Consider the following 12,289-nt stretch of genomic DNA (forward strand, 5'->3'; position numbering starts at 1 on the left):
ATCCCATGCAAAAACTAAGCATATATTCCATACTGGGCGCCCCTTTCTCCCGTATGCTCATCCTTCACGTGCATGCACAAGCCCCCGGACCCCAAACACTGACCCCGCCTCGAAAACGTGCACGCCATGGTGAAAAAAAAATTAAATAATTAAAAAATGCACGTTGCAAAAAAGTTTGGGGGTGCAACACGAGGACTTCCCAAGAGGTCACCCATCTTAGTACTACTCTCGCCCAAGCACGTTTAACTTCGGAGTTCTGATGGGATCCGGTGCATTAGTGCTGGTATGATCGCACCCGTCATCCCATGCAAAAACTAAGCATATATTCCATACTGGGCGCCCCTTTCTCCCGTATGCTCATCCTTCACGTGCATGCACAAGCCCCCGGACCCCAAACACTGACCCCCGCCTCGAAAACATGCACGCCATGGTGAAAAAAAAAATTAAATAATTAAAAAATGCACGTTGCAAAAAAGTTTGGGGGTGCAACACGAGGACTTCCCAAGAGGTCAACCATCTTAGTACTACTCTCGCCCAAGCACGTTTAACTTCGGAGTTCTGATGGGATCCGGTGCATTAGTGCTGGTATGATCGCACCCGTCATCCCATGCAAAAACTAAGCATATATTCCATACTGGGCGCCCCTTTCTCCCGTATGCTCATCCTTCACGTGCATGCACAAGCCCCCGGACCCCAAACACTGACCCCCGCCTCGAAAACGTGCACGCCATGGTGAAAAAAAAATTAAATAATTAAAAAATGCACGTTGCAAAAAAGTTTGTGCCCGCCTCGAAAACGTGCACGCCATGGTGAAAAAAAAATTAAATAATTAAAAAATGCACGTTGCAAAAAAGTTTGGGGGTGCAACACGAGGACTTCCCAAGAGGTCACCCATCTTAGTACTACTCTCGCCCAAGCATGTTTAACTTCGGAGTTCTGATGGGATCCGGTGCATTAGTGCTGGTATGATCGCACCCGTCATCCCATGCAAAAACTAAGCATATATTCCATACTGGGCGCCCCTTTCTCCCGTATGCTCATCCTTCACGTGCATGCACAAGCCCCCGGACCCCAAACACTGACCCCCGCCTCGAAAACATGCACGCCATGGTGAAAAAAAAAATTAAATAATTAAAAAATGCACGTTGCAAAAAAGTTTGGGGGTGCAACACGAGGACTTCCCAAGAGGTCAACCATCTTAGTACTACTCTCGCCCAAGCACGTTTAACTTCGGAGTTCTGATGGGATCCGGTGCATTAGTGCTGGTATGATCGCACCCGTCATCACATGCAAAAACTAACAATATATTCCATACTGGGCGCCCCTTTCTCCCGTATGCTCATCCTTCACGTGCATGCACAAGCCCCCGGACCCCAAACACTGACCCCCGCCTCGAAAACGTGCACGCCATGGTGAAAAAAAATTAAATAATTAAAAAATTAACGTTGCAAAAAAGTTTGGGCCCGCCTCGAAAACGTGCACGCCATGGTGAAAAAAAAATTAAATAATTAAAAAATGCACGTTATAAAAAAGTTTAGGGGTGCAACACGAGGACTTCCCAAGAGGTCACCCATCTTAGTACTACTCTCGCCCAAGCACGTATAACTTCGGAGTTCTGATGGGATCCGATGCATTAGTGCTGGTATGATCGCACCCATCATCCCATGCAAAAACTAAGCATATATTCCATACTGGGCGCCCCTTTCTCCCGTATGCTCATCCTTCACGTGCATGCACAAGCCCCCGGACCCCAAACACTGACCCCCGCCTCGAAAACGTGCACGCCATGGTGAAAAAAAAATTAAATAATTAAAAAATGCACGTTGCAAAAAAGTTTGGGCCCGCCTCGAAAACGTGCACGCCATGGTGAAAAAAAAATTAAATAATTAAAAAATGCACGTTGCAAAAAAGTTTGGGGGTGCAACACGAGGACTTCCCAAGAGGTCACCCATCTTAGTACTACTCTCGCCCAAGCACGTTTAACTTCGGAGTTCTGATGGGATCCGGTGCATTAGTGCTGGTATGATCGCACTCGTCATCCCATGCAAAAACTAAGCATATATTCCATACTGGGCGCCCCTTTCTCCCGTATGCTCATCCTTCACGTGCATGCACAAGCCCCCGGACCCCAAACACTGACCCCCGCCTCGAAAACATGCACGCCATGGTGAAAAAAAAAATTAAATAATTAAAAAATGCACGTTGGAAAAAAGTTTGGGGGTGCAACACGAGGACTTCCCAAAAGGTCACCCATCTTAGTACTACTCTCGCCCAAGCACGTTTAACTTCGGAGTTCTGATGGGATCCGGTGCATTAGTGCTGGTATGATCGCACCCGTCATCACATGCAAAAACTAAGCATATATTCCATACTGGGCGCCCCTTTCTCCCGTATGCTCATCCTTCACGTGCATGCACAAGCCCCCGGACCCCAAACACTGACCCCCGCCTCGAAAACGTGCACGCCATGGTGAAAAAAAATTAAATAATTAAAAAATGCACGTTGCAAAAAAGTTTGGGCCCGCCTCGAAAACGTGCACGCCATGGTGAAAAAAAAATTAAATAATTAAAAAATGCACGTTATAAAAAAGTTTAGGGGTGCAACACGAGGACTTCCCAAGAGGTCACCCATCTTAGTACTACTCTCGCCCAAGCACGTTTAACTTCGGAGTTCTGATGGGATCCGGTGCATTAGTGCTGGTATGATCGCACCCGTCATCCCATGCAAAAACTAAGCATATATTCCATACTGGGCGCCCCTTTCTCCCGTATGCTCATCCTTCACGTGCATGCACAAGCCCCCGGACCCCAAACACTGACCCCCGCCTCGAAAACGTGCACGCCATGGTGAAAAAAAAAATTAAATAATTAAAAAATGCACGTTGCAAAAAAGTTTGGGGGTGCAACACGAGGACTTCCCAAGAGGTCAACCATCTTAGTACTACTCTCGCCCAAGCACGTTTAACTTCGGAGTTCTGATGGGATCCGGTGCATTAGTGCTGGTATGATCGCACCCGTCATCCCATGCAAAAACTAAGCATATATTCCATACTGGGCGCCCCTTTCTCCCGTATGCTCATCCTTCACGTGCATGCACAAGCCCCCGGACCCCAAACACTGACCCCCGCCTCGAAAACGTGCACGCCATGGTGAAAAAAAAATTAAATAATTAAAAAATGCACGTTGCAAAAAAGTTTGTGCCCGCCTCGAAAACGTGCACGCCATGGTGAAAAAAAAATTAAATAATTAAAAAATGCACGTTGCAAAAAAGTTTGGGGGTGCAACACGAGGACTTCCCAAGAGGTCACCCATCTTAGTACTACTCTCGCCCAAGCATGTTTAACTTCGGAGTTCTGATGGGATCCGGTGCATTAGTGCTGGTATGATCGCACCCGTCATCCCATGCAAAAACTAAGCATATATTCCATACTGGGCGCCCCTTTCTCCCGTATGCTCATCCTTCACGTGCATGCACAAGCCCCCGGACCCCAAACACTGACCCCCGCCTCGAAAACATGCACGCCATGGTGAAAAAAAAAATTAAATAATTAAAAAATGCACGTTGCAAAAAAGTTTGGGGGTGCAACACGAGGACTTCCCAAGAGGTCAACCATCTTAGTACTACTCTCGCCCAAGCACGTTTAACTTCGGAGTTCTGATGGGATCCGGTGCATTAGTGCTGGTATGATCGCACCCGTCATCACATGCAAAAACTAACAATATATTCCATACTGGGCGCCCCTTTCTCCCGTATGCTCATCCTTCACGTGCATGCACAAGCCCCCGGACCCCAAACACTGACCCCCGCCTCGAAAACGTGCACGCCATGGTGAAAAAAAATTAAATAATTAAAAAATTAACGTTGCAAAAAAGTTTGGGCCCGCCTCGAAAACGTGCACGCCATGGTGAAAAAAAAATTAAATAATTAAAAAATGCACGTTATAAAAAAGTTTAGGGGTGCAACACGAGGACTTCCCAAGAGGTCACCCATCTTAGTACTACTCTCGCCCAAGCACGTTTAACTTCGGAGTTCTGATGGGATCCGATGCATTAGTGCTGGTATGATCGCACCCATCATCCCATGCAAAAACTAAGCATATATTCCATACTGGGCGCCCCTTTCTCCCGTATGCTCATCCTTCACGTGCATGCACAAGCCCCCGGACCCCAAACACTGACCCCCGCCTCGAAAACGTGCACGCCATGGTGAAAAAAAAATTAAATAATTAAAAAATGCACGTTGCAAAAAAGTTTGGGCCCGCCTCGAAAACGTGCACGCCATGGTGAAAAAAAAATTAAATAATTAAAAAATGCACGTTGCAAAAAAGTTTGGGGGTGCAACACGAGGACTTCCCAAGAGGTCACCCATCTTAGTACTACTCTCGCCCAAGCACGTTTAACTTCGGAGTTCTGATGGGATCCGGTGCATTAGTGCTGGTATGATCGCACTCGTCATCCCATGCAAAAACTAAGCATATATTCCATACTGGGCGCCCCTTTCTCCCGTATGCTCATCCTTCACGTGCATGCACAAGCCCCCGGACCCCAAACACTGACCCCCGCCTCGAAAACATGCACGCCATGGTGAAAAAAAAAATTAAATAATTAAAAAATGCACGTTGGAAAAAAGTTTGGGGGTGCAACACGAGGACTTCCCAAAAGGTCACCCATCTTAGTACTACTCTCGCCCAAGCACGTTTAACTTCGGAGTTCTGATGGGATCCGGTGCATTAGTGCTGGTATGATCGCACCCGTCATCACATGCAAAAACTAAGCATATATTCCATACTGGGCGCCCCTTTCTCCCGTATGCTCATCCTTCACGTGCATGCACAAGCCCCCGGACCCCAAACACTGACCCCCGCCTCGAAAACGTGCACGCCATGGTGAAAAAAAATTAAATAATTAAAAAATGCACGTTGCAAAAAAGTTTGGGCCCGCCTCGAAAACGTGCACGCCATGGTGAAAAAAAAATTAAATAATTAAAAAATGCACGTTATAAAAAAGTTTAGGGGTGCAACACGAGGACTTCCCAAGAGGTCACCCATCTTAGTACTACTCTCGCCCAAGCACGTTTAACTTCGGAGTTCTGATGGGATCCGGTGCATTAGTGCTGGTATGATCGCACCCGTCATCCCATGCAAAAACTAAGCATATATTCCATACTGGGCGCCCCTTTCTCCCGTATGCTCATCCTTCACGTGCATGCACAAGCCCCCGGACCCCAAACACTGACCCCCGCCTCGAAAACGTGCACGCCATGGTGAAAAAAAATTAAATAATTAAAAAATGCACGTTGCAAAAAAGTTTGGGCCCGCCTCGAAAACGTGCACGCCATGGTGAAAAAAAAATTAAATAATTAAAAAATGCACGTTGCAAAAAAGTTTAGGGGTGCAACACGAGGACTTCCCAAGAGGTCACCCATCTTAGTACTACTCTCGCCCAAGCACGTTTGACTTCGGAGTTCTGATGGGATCCGATGCATTAGTGCTGGTATGATCGCACCCGTCATCCCATGCAAAAACTAAGCATATATTCCATACTGGGCGCCCCTTTCTCCCGTATGCTCATCCTTCACGTGCATGCACAAGCCCCCGGACCCCAAACACTGACCCCCGCCTCGAAAACGTGCACGCCATGGTGAAAAAAAAATTAAATAATTAAAAAATGCACGTTGCAAAAAAGTTTGGGCCCGCCTCGAAAACGTGCACGCCATGGTGAAAAAAAAATTAAATAATTAAAAAATGCACGTTGCAAAAAAGTTTGGGGGTGCAACACGAGGACTTCCCAAGAGGTCACCCATCTTAGTACTACTCTCGCCCAAGCACGTTTAACTTCGGAGTTCTGATGGGATCCGGTGCATTAGTGCTGGTATGATCGCACACGTCATCCCATGCAAAAACTAAGCATATATTCCATACTGGGCGCCCCTTTCTCCCGTATACTCATCCTTCACGTGCATGCACAAGCCCCCGGACCCCAAACACTGACCCCCGCCTCGAAAACATGCACGCCATGGTGAAAAAAAAAATTAAATAATTAAAAAATGCACGTTGCAAAAAAGTTTGGGGGTGCAACACGAGGACTTCCCAAGAGGTCACCCATCTTAGTACTACTCTCGCCCAAGCACGTTTAACTTCGGAGTTCTGATGGGATCCGGTGCATTAGTGCTGGTATGATCGCACCCGTCATCACATGCAAAAACTAAGCATATATTCCATACTGGGCGCCCCTTTCTCCCGTATGCTCATCCTTCACGTGCATGCACAAGCCCCCGGACCCCAAACACTGACCCCCGCCTCGAAAACGTGCACGCCATGGTGAAAAAAAATTAAATAATTAAAAAATGCACGTTGCAAAAAAGTTTGGGCCCGCCTCGAAAACGTGCACGCCATGGTGAAAAAAAAATTAAATAATTAAAAAATGCACGTTATAAAAAAGTTTAGGGGTGCAACACGAGGACTTCCCAAGAGGTCACCCATCTTAGTACTACTGTCGCCCAAGCACTTTTAACTTCGGAGTTCTGATGGGATCCGATGCATTAGTGCTGGTATGATCGCACCCGTCATCCCATGCAAAAACTAAGCATATATTCCATACTGGGCGCCCCTTTCTCCCGTATGCTCATCCTTCACGTGCATGCACAAGCCCCCGGACCCCAAACACTGACCCCTGCCTCGAAAACGTGCACGCCATGGTGAAAAAAAAATTAAATAATTAAAAAATGCACGTTGCAAAAAAGTTTGGGCCCGCCTCGAAAACGTGCACGCCATGGTGAAAAAAAAATTAAATAATTAAAAAATGCACGTTGCAAAAAAGTTTGGGGGTGCAACACGAGGACTTCCGAAGAGGTCACCCATCTTAGTACTACTCTCGCCCAAGCACGTTTAACTTCGGAGTTCTGATGGGATCCGGTGCATTAGTGCTGGTATGATCGCACCCGTCATCCCATGCAAAAACTAAGCATATATTCCATACTGGGCGCCCCTTTCTCCCGTATGCTCATCCTTCACGTGCATGCACAAGCCCCCGGACCCCAAACACTGACCCCCGCCTCGAAAACGTGCACGCCATGGTGAAAAAAAAATTAAATAATTAAAAAATGCACGTTGCAAAAAAGTTTGGGCCCGCCTCGAAAACGTGCACGCCATGGTGAAAAAAAATTAAATAATTAAAAAATGCACGTTGCAAAAAAGTTTGGGGGTGTAACACGAGGACTTCCGAAGAGGTCACCCATCTTAGTACTACTCTCGCCCAAGCACGTTTAACTTCGGGGTTCTGATGGGATCCGGTGCATTAGTGCTGGTATGATCGCACCCGTCAACCCATGCAAAAACTAAGCATATATTCCATACTGGGCGCCCCTTTCTCCCGTATGCTCATCCTTCACGTGCATGCACAAGCCCCCGGACCCCAAACACTGACCCCCGCCTCGAAAACATGCACGCCATGGTGAAAAAAAAAATTAAATAATTAAAAAATGCACGTTGCAAAAAAGTTTGGGGGTGCAACACGAGGACTTCCCAAGAGGTCAACCATCTTAGTACTACTCTCGCCCAAGCACGTTTAACTTCGGAGTTCTGATGGGATCCGGTGCATTAGTGCTGGTATGATCGCACCCGTCATCACATGCAAAAACTAAGCATATATTCCATACTGGGCGCCCCTTTCTCCCGTATGCTCATCCTTCACGTGCATGCACAAGCCCCCGGACCCCAAACACTGACCCCCGCCTCGAAAACGTGCACGCCATGGTGAAAAAAAAAATTAAATAATTAAAAAATGCACGTTGCAAAAAAGTTTGGGCCCGCCTCGAAAACGTGCACGCCATGGTGAAAAAAAATTAAATAATTAAAAAATGCACGTTGCAAAAAAGTTTAGGGGTGCAACACGAGGACTTCCCAAGAGGTCAACCATCTTAGTACTACTCTCGCCCAAGCACGTTTAACTTCGGAGTTCTGATGGGATCCGGTGCATTAGTGCTGGTATGATCGCACCCGTCATCCCATGCAAAAACTAAGCATATATTCCATACTGGGCGCCCCTTTCTCCCGTATGCTCATCCTTCACGTGCATGCACAAGCCCCCGGACCCCAAACACTGACCCCCGCCTCGAAAACGTGCACGCCATGGTGAAAAAAAATTAAATAATTAAAAAATGCACGTTGCAAAAAAGTTTGGGCCCGCCTCGAAAACGTGCACGCCATGGTGAAAAAAAAATTAAATAATTAAAAAATGCACGTTGCAAAAAAGTTTAGGGGTGCAACACGAGGACTTCCCAAGAGGTCACCCATCTTAGTACTACTCTCGCCCAAGCACGTTTAACTTCGGAGTTCTGATGGGATCCGGTGCATTAGTGCTGGTATGATCGCACCCGTCATCCCATGCAAAAACTAAGCATATATTCCATACTGGGCGCCCCTTTCTCCCGTATGCTCATCCTTCACGTGCATGCACAAGCCCCCGGACCCCAAACACTGACCCCCGCCTCGAAAACGTGCACGCCATGGTGAAAAAAAAAATTAAATAATTAAAAAATGCACGTTGCAAAAAAGTTTAGGCCCGCCTCGAAAACGTGCACGCCATGGTGAAAAAAAAATTAAATAATTAAAAAATGCACGTTGCAAAAAAGTTTAGGGGTGCAACACGAGGAATTCCCAAGAGGTCACCCATCTTAGTACTACTCTCGCCCAAGCACGTTTGACTTCGGAGTTCTGATGGGATCCGGTGCATTAGTGCTGGTATGATCGCACCCGTCATCCCATGCAAAAACTAAGCATATATTCCATACTGGGCGCCCCTTTCTCCCGTATGCTCATCCTTCACGTTCATGCACAAGCCCCCGGACCCCAAACACTGACCCCCGCCTCGAAAACGTGCACGCCATGGTGAAAAAAAAATTAAATAATTAAAAAATGCACGTTGCAAAAAAGTTTGGGCCCGCCTCGAAAACGTGCACGCCATGGTGAAAAAAAAATTAAATAATTAAAAAATGCACGTTGCAAAAAAGTTTAGGGGTGCAACACGAGGACTTCCCAAGAGGTCACCCATCTTAGTACTACTCTCGCCCAAGCACGTTTAACTTCGGAGTTCTGATGGGATCCGGTGCATTAGTGCTGGTATGATCGCACCCATCATCATATGCAAAAACTAAGCATATATTCCATACTGGGCGCCCCTTTCTCCCGTATGCTCATCCTTCACGTGCATGCACAAGCCCCCGGACCCCAAACACTGACCCCCGCCTCGAAAACGTGCACGCCATGGTGAAAAAAAATTAAATAATTAAAAAATGCACGTTGCAAAAAAGTTTGGGCCCGCCTCGAAAACGTGCACGCCATGGTGAAAAAAAAATTAAATAATTAAAAAATGCACGTTATAAAAAAGTTTAGGGGTGCAACACGAGGACTTCCCAAGAGGTCACCCATCTTAGTACTACTCTCGCCCAAGCACGTTTAACTTCGGAGTTCTGATGGGATCCGGTGCATTAGTGCTGGTATGATCGCACCCGTCATCCCATGCAAAAACTAAGCATATATTCCATACTGGGCGCCCCTTTCTCCCGTATGCTCATCCTTCACGTGCATGCACAAGCCCCTGGACCCCAAACACTGACCCCTGCCTCGAAAACGTGCACGCCATGGTGAAAAAAAAATTAAATAATTAAAAAATGCACGTTGCAAAAACGTTTGGGCCCGCCTCGAAAACGTGCACGCCATGGTGAAAAAAAAATTAAATAATTAAAAAATGCACGTTGCAAAAAAGTTTGGGGGTGCAACACGAGGACTTCCGAAGAGGTCACCCATCTTAGTACTACTCTCGCCCAAGCACGTTTAACTTCGGGGTTCTGATGGGATCCGGTGCATTAGTGCTGGTATGATCGCACCCGTCATCCCATGCAAAAACTAAGCATATATTCCATACTGGGCGCCCCTTTCTCCCGTATGCTCATCCTTCACGTGCATGCACAAGCCCCCGGACCCCAAACACTGACTCCCGCCTCGAAAACGTGCACGCCATGGTGAAAAAAAAATTAAATAATTAAAAAATGCACGTTGCAAAAAAGTTTGGGCCCGCCATGGTGAAAAAAAAATTAAATAATTAAAAAATGCACGTTGCAAAAAAGTTTAGGGGTGCAACACGAGGACTTCCCAAGAGGTCACCCATCTTAGTACCACTCTCGCCCAAGCACGTTTAACTTCGGAGTTCTGATGGGATCCGGTGCATTAGTGCTGGTATGATCGCACCCGTCATCCCATGCAAAAACTAAGCATATATTCCATACTGGGCGCCCCTTTCTCCCGTATGCTCATCCTTCACGTGCATGCACAAGCCCCCGGACCCCAAACACTGACCCCCGCCTCGAAAACGTGCACGCCATGGTGAAAAAAAAATTAAATAATTAAAAAATGCACGTTGCAAAAAAGTTTGGGCCCGCCTCGAAAACGTGCACGCCATGGTGAAAAAAAAATTAAATAATTAAAAAATGCACGTTATAAAAAAGTTTAGGGGTGCAACACGAGGACTTCCCAAGAGGTCACCCATCTTAGTACTACTCTCGCCCAAGCACGTTTATCTTCGGAGTTCTGATGGGATCCGGTGCATTAGTGCTGGTATGATCGCACCCGTCATCCCATGCAAAAACTAAGCATATATTCCATACTGGGCGCCCCTTTCTCCCGTATGCTCATCCTTCACGTGCATGCACAAGCCCCCGGACCCCAAACACTGACCCCCGCCTCGAAAACATGCACGCCATGGTGAAAAAAAAAATTAAATAATTAAAAAATGCACGTTGCAAAAAAGTTTGGGGGTGCAACACGAGGACTTCCCAGGAGGTCAACCATCTTAGTACTACTCTCGCCCAAGCACGTTTAACTTCGGAGTTCTGATGGGATCCGGTGCATTAGTGCTGGTATGATCGCACCCGTCATCACATGCAAAAACTAAGCATATATTCCATACTGGGCGCCCCTTTCTCCCGTATGCTCATCCTTCACGTGCATGCACAAGCCCCCGGACCCCAAACACTGACCCCCGCCTCGAAAACGTGCACGCCATGGTGAAAAAAAAATTAAATAATTAAAAAATGCACGTTGCAAAAAAGTTTAGGGGTGCAACACGAGGACTTCCCAAGAGGTCACCCATCTTAGTACTACTCTCGCCCAAGCACGTTTAACTTCGGAGTTCTGATGGGATCCGGTGCATTAGTGCTGGTATGATCGTACCCGTCATCCCATGCAAAAACTAAGCATATATTCCATACTGGGCGCCCCTTTCTCCCGTATGCTCATCCTTCACGTGCATGCACAAGCCCCCGGACCCCAAACACTGACCCCCGCCTCGAAAACGTGCACGCCATGGTGAAAAAAAAATTAAATAATTAAAAAATGCACGTTGCAAAAAAGTTTGGGCCCGCCTCGAAAACGTGCACGCCATGGTGAAAAAAAAATTAAATAATTAAAAAATGCACGTTGCAAAAAAGTTTGGGGGTGCAACACGAGGACTTCCGAAGAGGTCACCCATCTTAGTACTACTCTCGCCCAAGCACGTTTAACTTCGGGGTTCTGATGGGATCCGGTGCATTAGTGCTGGTATGATCGCACCCGTCATCCCATGCAAAAACTAAGCATATATTCCATACTGGGCGCCCCTTTCTCCCGTATGCTCATCCTTCACGTGCATGCACAAGCCCCCGGACCCCAAACACTGACCCCCGCCTCGAAAACATGCACGCCATGGTGAAAAAAAAAATTAAATAATTAAAAAATGCACGTTGCAAAAAAGTTTGGGGGTGCAACACGAGGACTTCCGAAGAGGTCACCCATCTTAGTACTACTCTCGCCCAAGCACGTTTAACTTCGGAGTTCTGATGGGATCCGGTGCATTAGTGCTGGTATGATCGCACCCGTCATCACATGCAAAAACTAAGCATATATTCCATACTGGGCGCCCCTTTCTCCCGTATGCTCATCCTTCACGTGCATGCACAAGCCCCCGGACCCCAAACACTGACCCCCGCCTCGAAAACGTGCACGCCATGGTGAAAAAAAAAATTAAATAATTAAAAAATGCACGTTGCAAAAAAGTTTGGGCCCGCCTCGAAAACGTGCACGCCATGGTGAAAAAAAAATTAAATAATTAAAAAATGCACGTTATAAAAAAGTTTAGGGGTGCAACACGAGGACTTCCCAAGAGGTCACCCATCTTAGTACTACTCTCGCCCAAGCACTTTTAACTTCGGAGTTCTGATGGGATCCGATGCATTAGTGCTGGTATGATCGCACCCG

The 12,289-nt window shown here is 46.8% G+C and overlaps 35 non-coding genes across 35 annotated transcripts; all 35 read right to left on the bottom strand.

The window, feature by feature from the left end:
- Nucleotides 1-178: 178 nt before the first annotated feature.
- Nucleotides 179-297, bottom strand: LOC136213026 (5S ribosomal RNA). Its single transcript, XR_010680159.1, has one exon. It is a non-coding gene; the product is annotated as a 5S ribosomal RNA (ribosomal RNA).
- A 183-nt stretch (nucleotides 298-480) lies between these two features.
- On the bottom strand, nucleotides 481-599 carry LOC136212651 (5S ribosomal RNA). The gene has a single exon (XR_010679797.1). It is a non-coding gene; the product is annotated as a 5S ribosomal RNA (ribosomal RNA).
- Nucleotides 600-858: 259 nt separating this feature from the next.
- On the bottom strand, nucleotides 859-977 carry LOC136213370 (5S ribosomal RNA). Its single transcript, XR_010680486.1, has one exon. It is a non-coding gene; the product is annotated as a 5S ribosomal RNA (ribosomal RNA).
- Nucleotides 978-1,160: 183 nt separating this feature from the next.
- LOC136212652 (5S ribosomal RNA) lies at nucleotides 1,161-1,279 on the bottom strand. The gene has a single exon (XR_010679798.1). It is a non-coding gene; the product is annotated as a 5S ribosomal RNA (ribosomal RNA).
- A 258-nt stretch (nucleotides 1,280-1,537) lies between these two features.
- LOC136215046 (5S ribosomal RNA) lies at nucleotides 1,538-1,656 on the bottom strand. The gene has a single exon (XR_010682101.1). It is a non-coding gene; the product is annotated as a 5S ribosomal RNA (ribosomal RNA).
- A 259-nt stretch (nucleotides 1,657-1,915) lies between these two features.
- LOC136212374 (5S ribosomal RNA) lies at nucleotides 1,916-2,034 on the bottom strand. The gene has a single exon (XR_010679535.1). It is a non-coding gene; the product is annotated as a 5S ribosomal RNA (ribosomal RNA).
- Nucleotides 2,035-2,217: 183 nt separating this feature from the next.
- LOC136211928 (5S ribosomal RNA) lies at nucleotides 2,218-2,336 on the bottom strand. Its single transcript, XR_010679111.1, has one exon. It is a non-coding gene; the product is annotated as a 5S ribosomal RNA (ribosomal RNA).
- Nucleotides 2,337-2,594: 258 nt separating this feature from the next.
- On the bottom strand, nucleotides 2,595-2,713 carry LOC136213038 (5S ribosomal RNA). Its single transcript, XR_010680170.1, has one exon. It is a non-coding gene; the product is annotated as a 5S ribosomal RNA (ribosomal RNA).
- A 183-nt stretch (nucleotides 2,714-2,896) lies between these two features.
- On the bottom strand, nucleotides 2,897-3,015 carry LOC136212653 (5S ribosomal RNA). Its single transcript, XR_010679799.1, has one exon. It is a non-coding gene; the product is annotated as a 5S ribosomal RNA (ribosomal RNA).
- A 259-nt stretch (nucleotides 3,016-3,274) lies between these two features.
- LOC136213372 (5S ribosomal RNA) lies at nucleotides 3,275-3,393 on the bottom strand. Its single transcript, XR_010680488.1, has one exon. It is a non-coding gene; the product is annotated as a 5S ribosomal RNA (ribosomal RNA).
- A 183-nt stretch (nucleotides 3,394-3,576) lies between these two features.
- On the bottom strand, nucleotides 3,577-3,695 carry LOC136212654 (5S ribosomal RNA). The gene has a single exon (XR_010679800.1). It is a non-coding gene; the product is annotated as a 5S ribosomal RNA (ribosomal RNA).
- A 258-nt stretch (nucleotides 3,696-3,953) lies between these two features.
- On the bottom strand, nucleotides 3,954-4,072 carry LOC136213237 (5S ribosomal RNA). The gene has a single exon (XR_010680361.1). It is a non-coding gene; the product is annotated as a 5S ribosomal RNA (ribosomal RNA).
- Nucleotides 4,073-4,331: 259 nt separating this feature from the next.
- On the bottom strand, nucleotides 4,332-4,450 carry LOC136212376 (5S ribosomal RNA). The gene has a single exon (XR_010679537.1). It is a non-coding gene; the product is annotated as a 5S ribosomal RNA (ribosomal RNA).
- A 183-nt stretch (nucleotides 4,451-4,633) lies between these two features.
- Nucleotides 4,634-4,752, bottom strand: LOC136211930 (5S ribosomal RNA). The gene has a single exon (XR_010679113.1). It is a non-coding gene; the product is annotated as a 5S ribosomal RNA (ribosomal RNA).
- A 258-nt stretch (nucleotides 4,753-5,010) lies between these two features.
- On the bottom strand, nucleotides 5,011-5,129 carry LOC136213049 (5S ribosomal RNA). The gene has a single exon (XR_010680181.1). It is a non-coding gene; the product is annotated as a 5S ribosomal RNA (ribosomal RNA).
- A 258-nt stretch (nucleotides 5,130-5,387) lies between these two features.
- LOC136214250 (5S ribosomal RNA) lies at nucleotides 5,388-5,506 on the bottom strand. The gene has a single exon (XR_010681346.1). It is a non-coding gene; the product is annotated as a 5S ribosomal RNA (ribosomal RNA).
- Nucleotides 5,507-5,765: 259 nt separating this feature from the next.
- On the bottom strand, nucleotides 5,766-5,884 carry LOC136212105 (5S ribosomal RNA). The gene has a single exon (XR_010679280.1). It is a non-coding gene; the product is annotated as a 5S ribosomal RNA (ribosomal RNA).
- Nucleotides 5,885-6,067: 183 nt separating this feature from the next.
- LOC136213061 (5S ribosomal RNA) lies at nucleotides 6,068-6,186 on the bottom strand. Its single transcript, XR_010680193.1, has one exon. It is a non-coding gene; the product is annotated as a 5S ribosomal RNA (ribosomal RNA).
- Nucleotides 6,187-6,444: 258 nt separating this feature from the next.
- On the bottom strand, nucleotides 6,445-6,563 carry LOC136215184 (5S ribosomal RNA). Its single transcript, XR_010682231.1, has one exon. It is a non-coding gene; the product is annotated as a 5S ribosomal RNA (ribosomal RNA).
- Nucleotides 6,564-6,822: 259 nt separating this feature from the next.
- Nucleotides 6,823-6,941, bottom strand: LOC136213043 (5S ribosomal RNA). Its single transcript, XR_010680175.1, has one exon. It is a non-coding gene; the product is annotated as a 5S ribosomal RNA (ribosomal RNA).
- A 258-nt stretch (nucleotides 6,942-7,199) lies between these two features.
- LOC136215547 (5S ribosomal RNA) lies at nucleotides 7,200-7,318 on the bottom strand. Its single transcript, XR_010682586.1, has one exon. It is a non-coding gene; the product is annotated as a 5S ribosomal RNA (ribosomal RNA).
- Nucleotides 7,319-7,501: 183 nt separating this feature from the next.
- LOC136212655 (5S ribosomal RNA) lies at nucleotides 7,502-7,620 on the bottom strand. The gene has a single exon (XR_010679801.1). It is a non-coding gene; the product is annotated as a 5S ribosomal RNA (ribosomal RNA).
- Nucleotides 7,621-7,879: 259 nt separating this feature from the next.
- Nucleotides 7,880-7,998, bottom strand: LOC136212656 (5S ribosomal RNA). Its single transcript, XR_010679802.1, has one exon. It is a non-coding gene; the product is annotated as a 5S ribosomal RNA (ribosomal RNA).
- Nucleotides 7,999-8,256: 258 nt separating this feature from the next.
- Nucleotides 8,257-8,375, bottom strand: LOC136213072 (5S ribosomal RNA). The gene has a single exon (XR_010680206.1). It is a non-coding gene; the product is annotated as a 5S ribosomal RNA (ribosomal RNA).
- A 260-nt stretch (nucleotides 8,376-8,635) lies between these two features.
- On the bottom strand, nucleotides 8,636-8,754 carry LOC136212350 (5S ribosomal RNA). The gene has a single exon (XR_010679512.1). It is a non-coding gene; the product is annotated as a 5S ribosomal RNA (ribosomal RNA).
- A 259-nt stretch (nucleotides 8,755-9,013) lies between these two features.
- Nucleotides 9,014-9,132, bottom strand: LOC136213084 (5S ribosomal RNA). Its single transcript, XR_010680217.1, has one exon. It is a non-coding gene; the product is annotated as a 5S ribosomal RNA (ribosomal RNA).
- A 258-nt stretch (nucleotides 9,133-9,390) lies between these two features.
- On the bottom strand, nucleotides 9,391-9,509 carry LOC136213096 (5S ribosomal RNA). The gene has a single exon (XR_010680228.1). It is a non-coding gene; the product is annotated as a 5S ribosomal RNA (ribosomal RNA).
- A 259-nt stretch (nucleotides 9,510-9,768) lies between these two features.
- On the bottom strand, nucleotides 9,769-9,887 carry LOC136214976 (5S ribosomal RNA). Its single transcript, XR_010682036.1, has one exon. It is a non-coding gene; the product is annotated as a 5S ribosomal RNA (ribosomal RNA).
- A 242-nt stretch (nucleotides 9,888-10,129) lies between these two features.
- Nucleotides 10,130-10,248, bottom strand: LOC136212481 (5S ribosomal RNA). The gene has a single exon (XR_010679635.1). It is a non-coding gene; the product is annotated as a 5S ribosomal RNA (ribosomal RNA).
- Nucleotides 10,249-10,507: 259 nt separating this feature from the next.
- LOC136212899 (5S ribosomal RNA) lies at nucleotides 10,508-10,626 on the bottom strand. Its single transcript, XR_010680039.1, has one exon. It is a non-coding gene; the product is annotated as a 5S ribosomal RNA (ribosomal RNA).
- A 183-nt stretch (nucleotides 10,627-10,809) lies between these two features.
- Nucleotides 10,810-10,928, bottom strand: LOC136212120 (5S ribosomal RNA). Its single transcript, XR_010679294.1, has one exon. It is a non-coding gene; the product is annotated as a 5S ribosomal RNA (ribosomal RNA).
- Nucleotides 10,929-11,110: 182 nt separating this feature from the next.
- Nucleotides 11,111-11,229, bottom strand: LOC136214029 (5S ribosomal RNA). Its single transcript, XR_010681128.1, has one exon. It is a non-coding gene; the product is annotated as a 5S ribosomal RNA (ribosomal RNA).
- Nucleotides 11,230-11,488: 259 nt separating this feature from the next.
- LOC136214977 (5S ribosomal RNA) lies at nucleotides 11,489-11,607 on the bottom strand. The gene has a single exon (XR_010682037.1). It is a non-coding gene; the product is annotated as a 5S ribosomal RNA (ribosomal RNA).
- Nucleotides 11,608-11,790: 183 nt separating this feature from the next.
- On the bottom strand, nucleotides 11,791-11,909 carry LOC136213044 (5S ribosomal RNA). Its single transcript, XR_010680176.1, has one exon. It is a non-coding gene; the product is annotated as a 5S ribosomal RNA (ribosomal RNA).
- A 260-nt stretch (nucleotides 11,910-12,169) lies between these two features.
- LOC136212358 (5S ribosomal RNA) lies at nucleotides 12,170-12,288 on the bottom strand. The gene has a single exon (XR_010679520.1). It is a non-coding gene; the product is annotated as a 5S ribosomal RNA (ribosomal RNA).
- Nucleotide 12,289: the final 1 nt, after the last annotated feature.

This window comes from Euphorbia lathyris, chromosome 1, assembly GCF_963576675.1.
Source record: "Euphorbia lathyris chromosome 1, ddEupLath1.1, whole genome shotgun sequence".
NCBI lineage: Eukaryota > Viridiplantae > Streptophyta > Magnoliopsida > Malpighiales > Euphorbiaceae > Euphorbia > Euphorbia lathyris.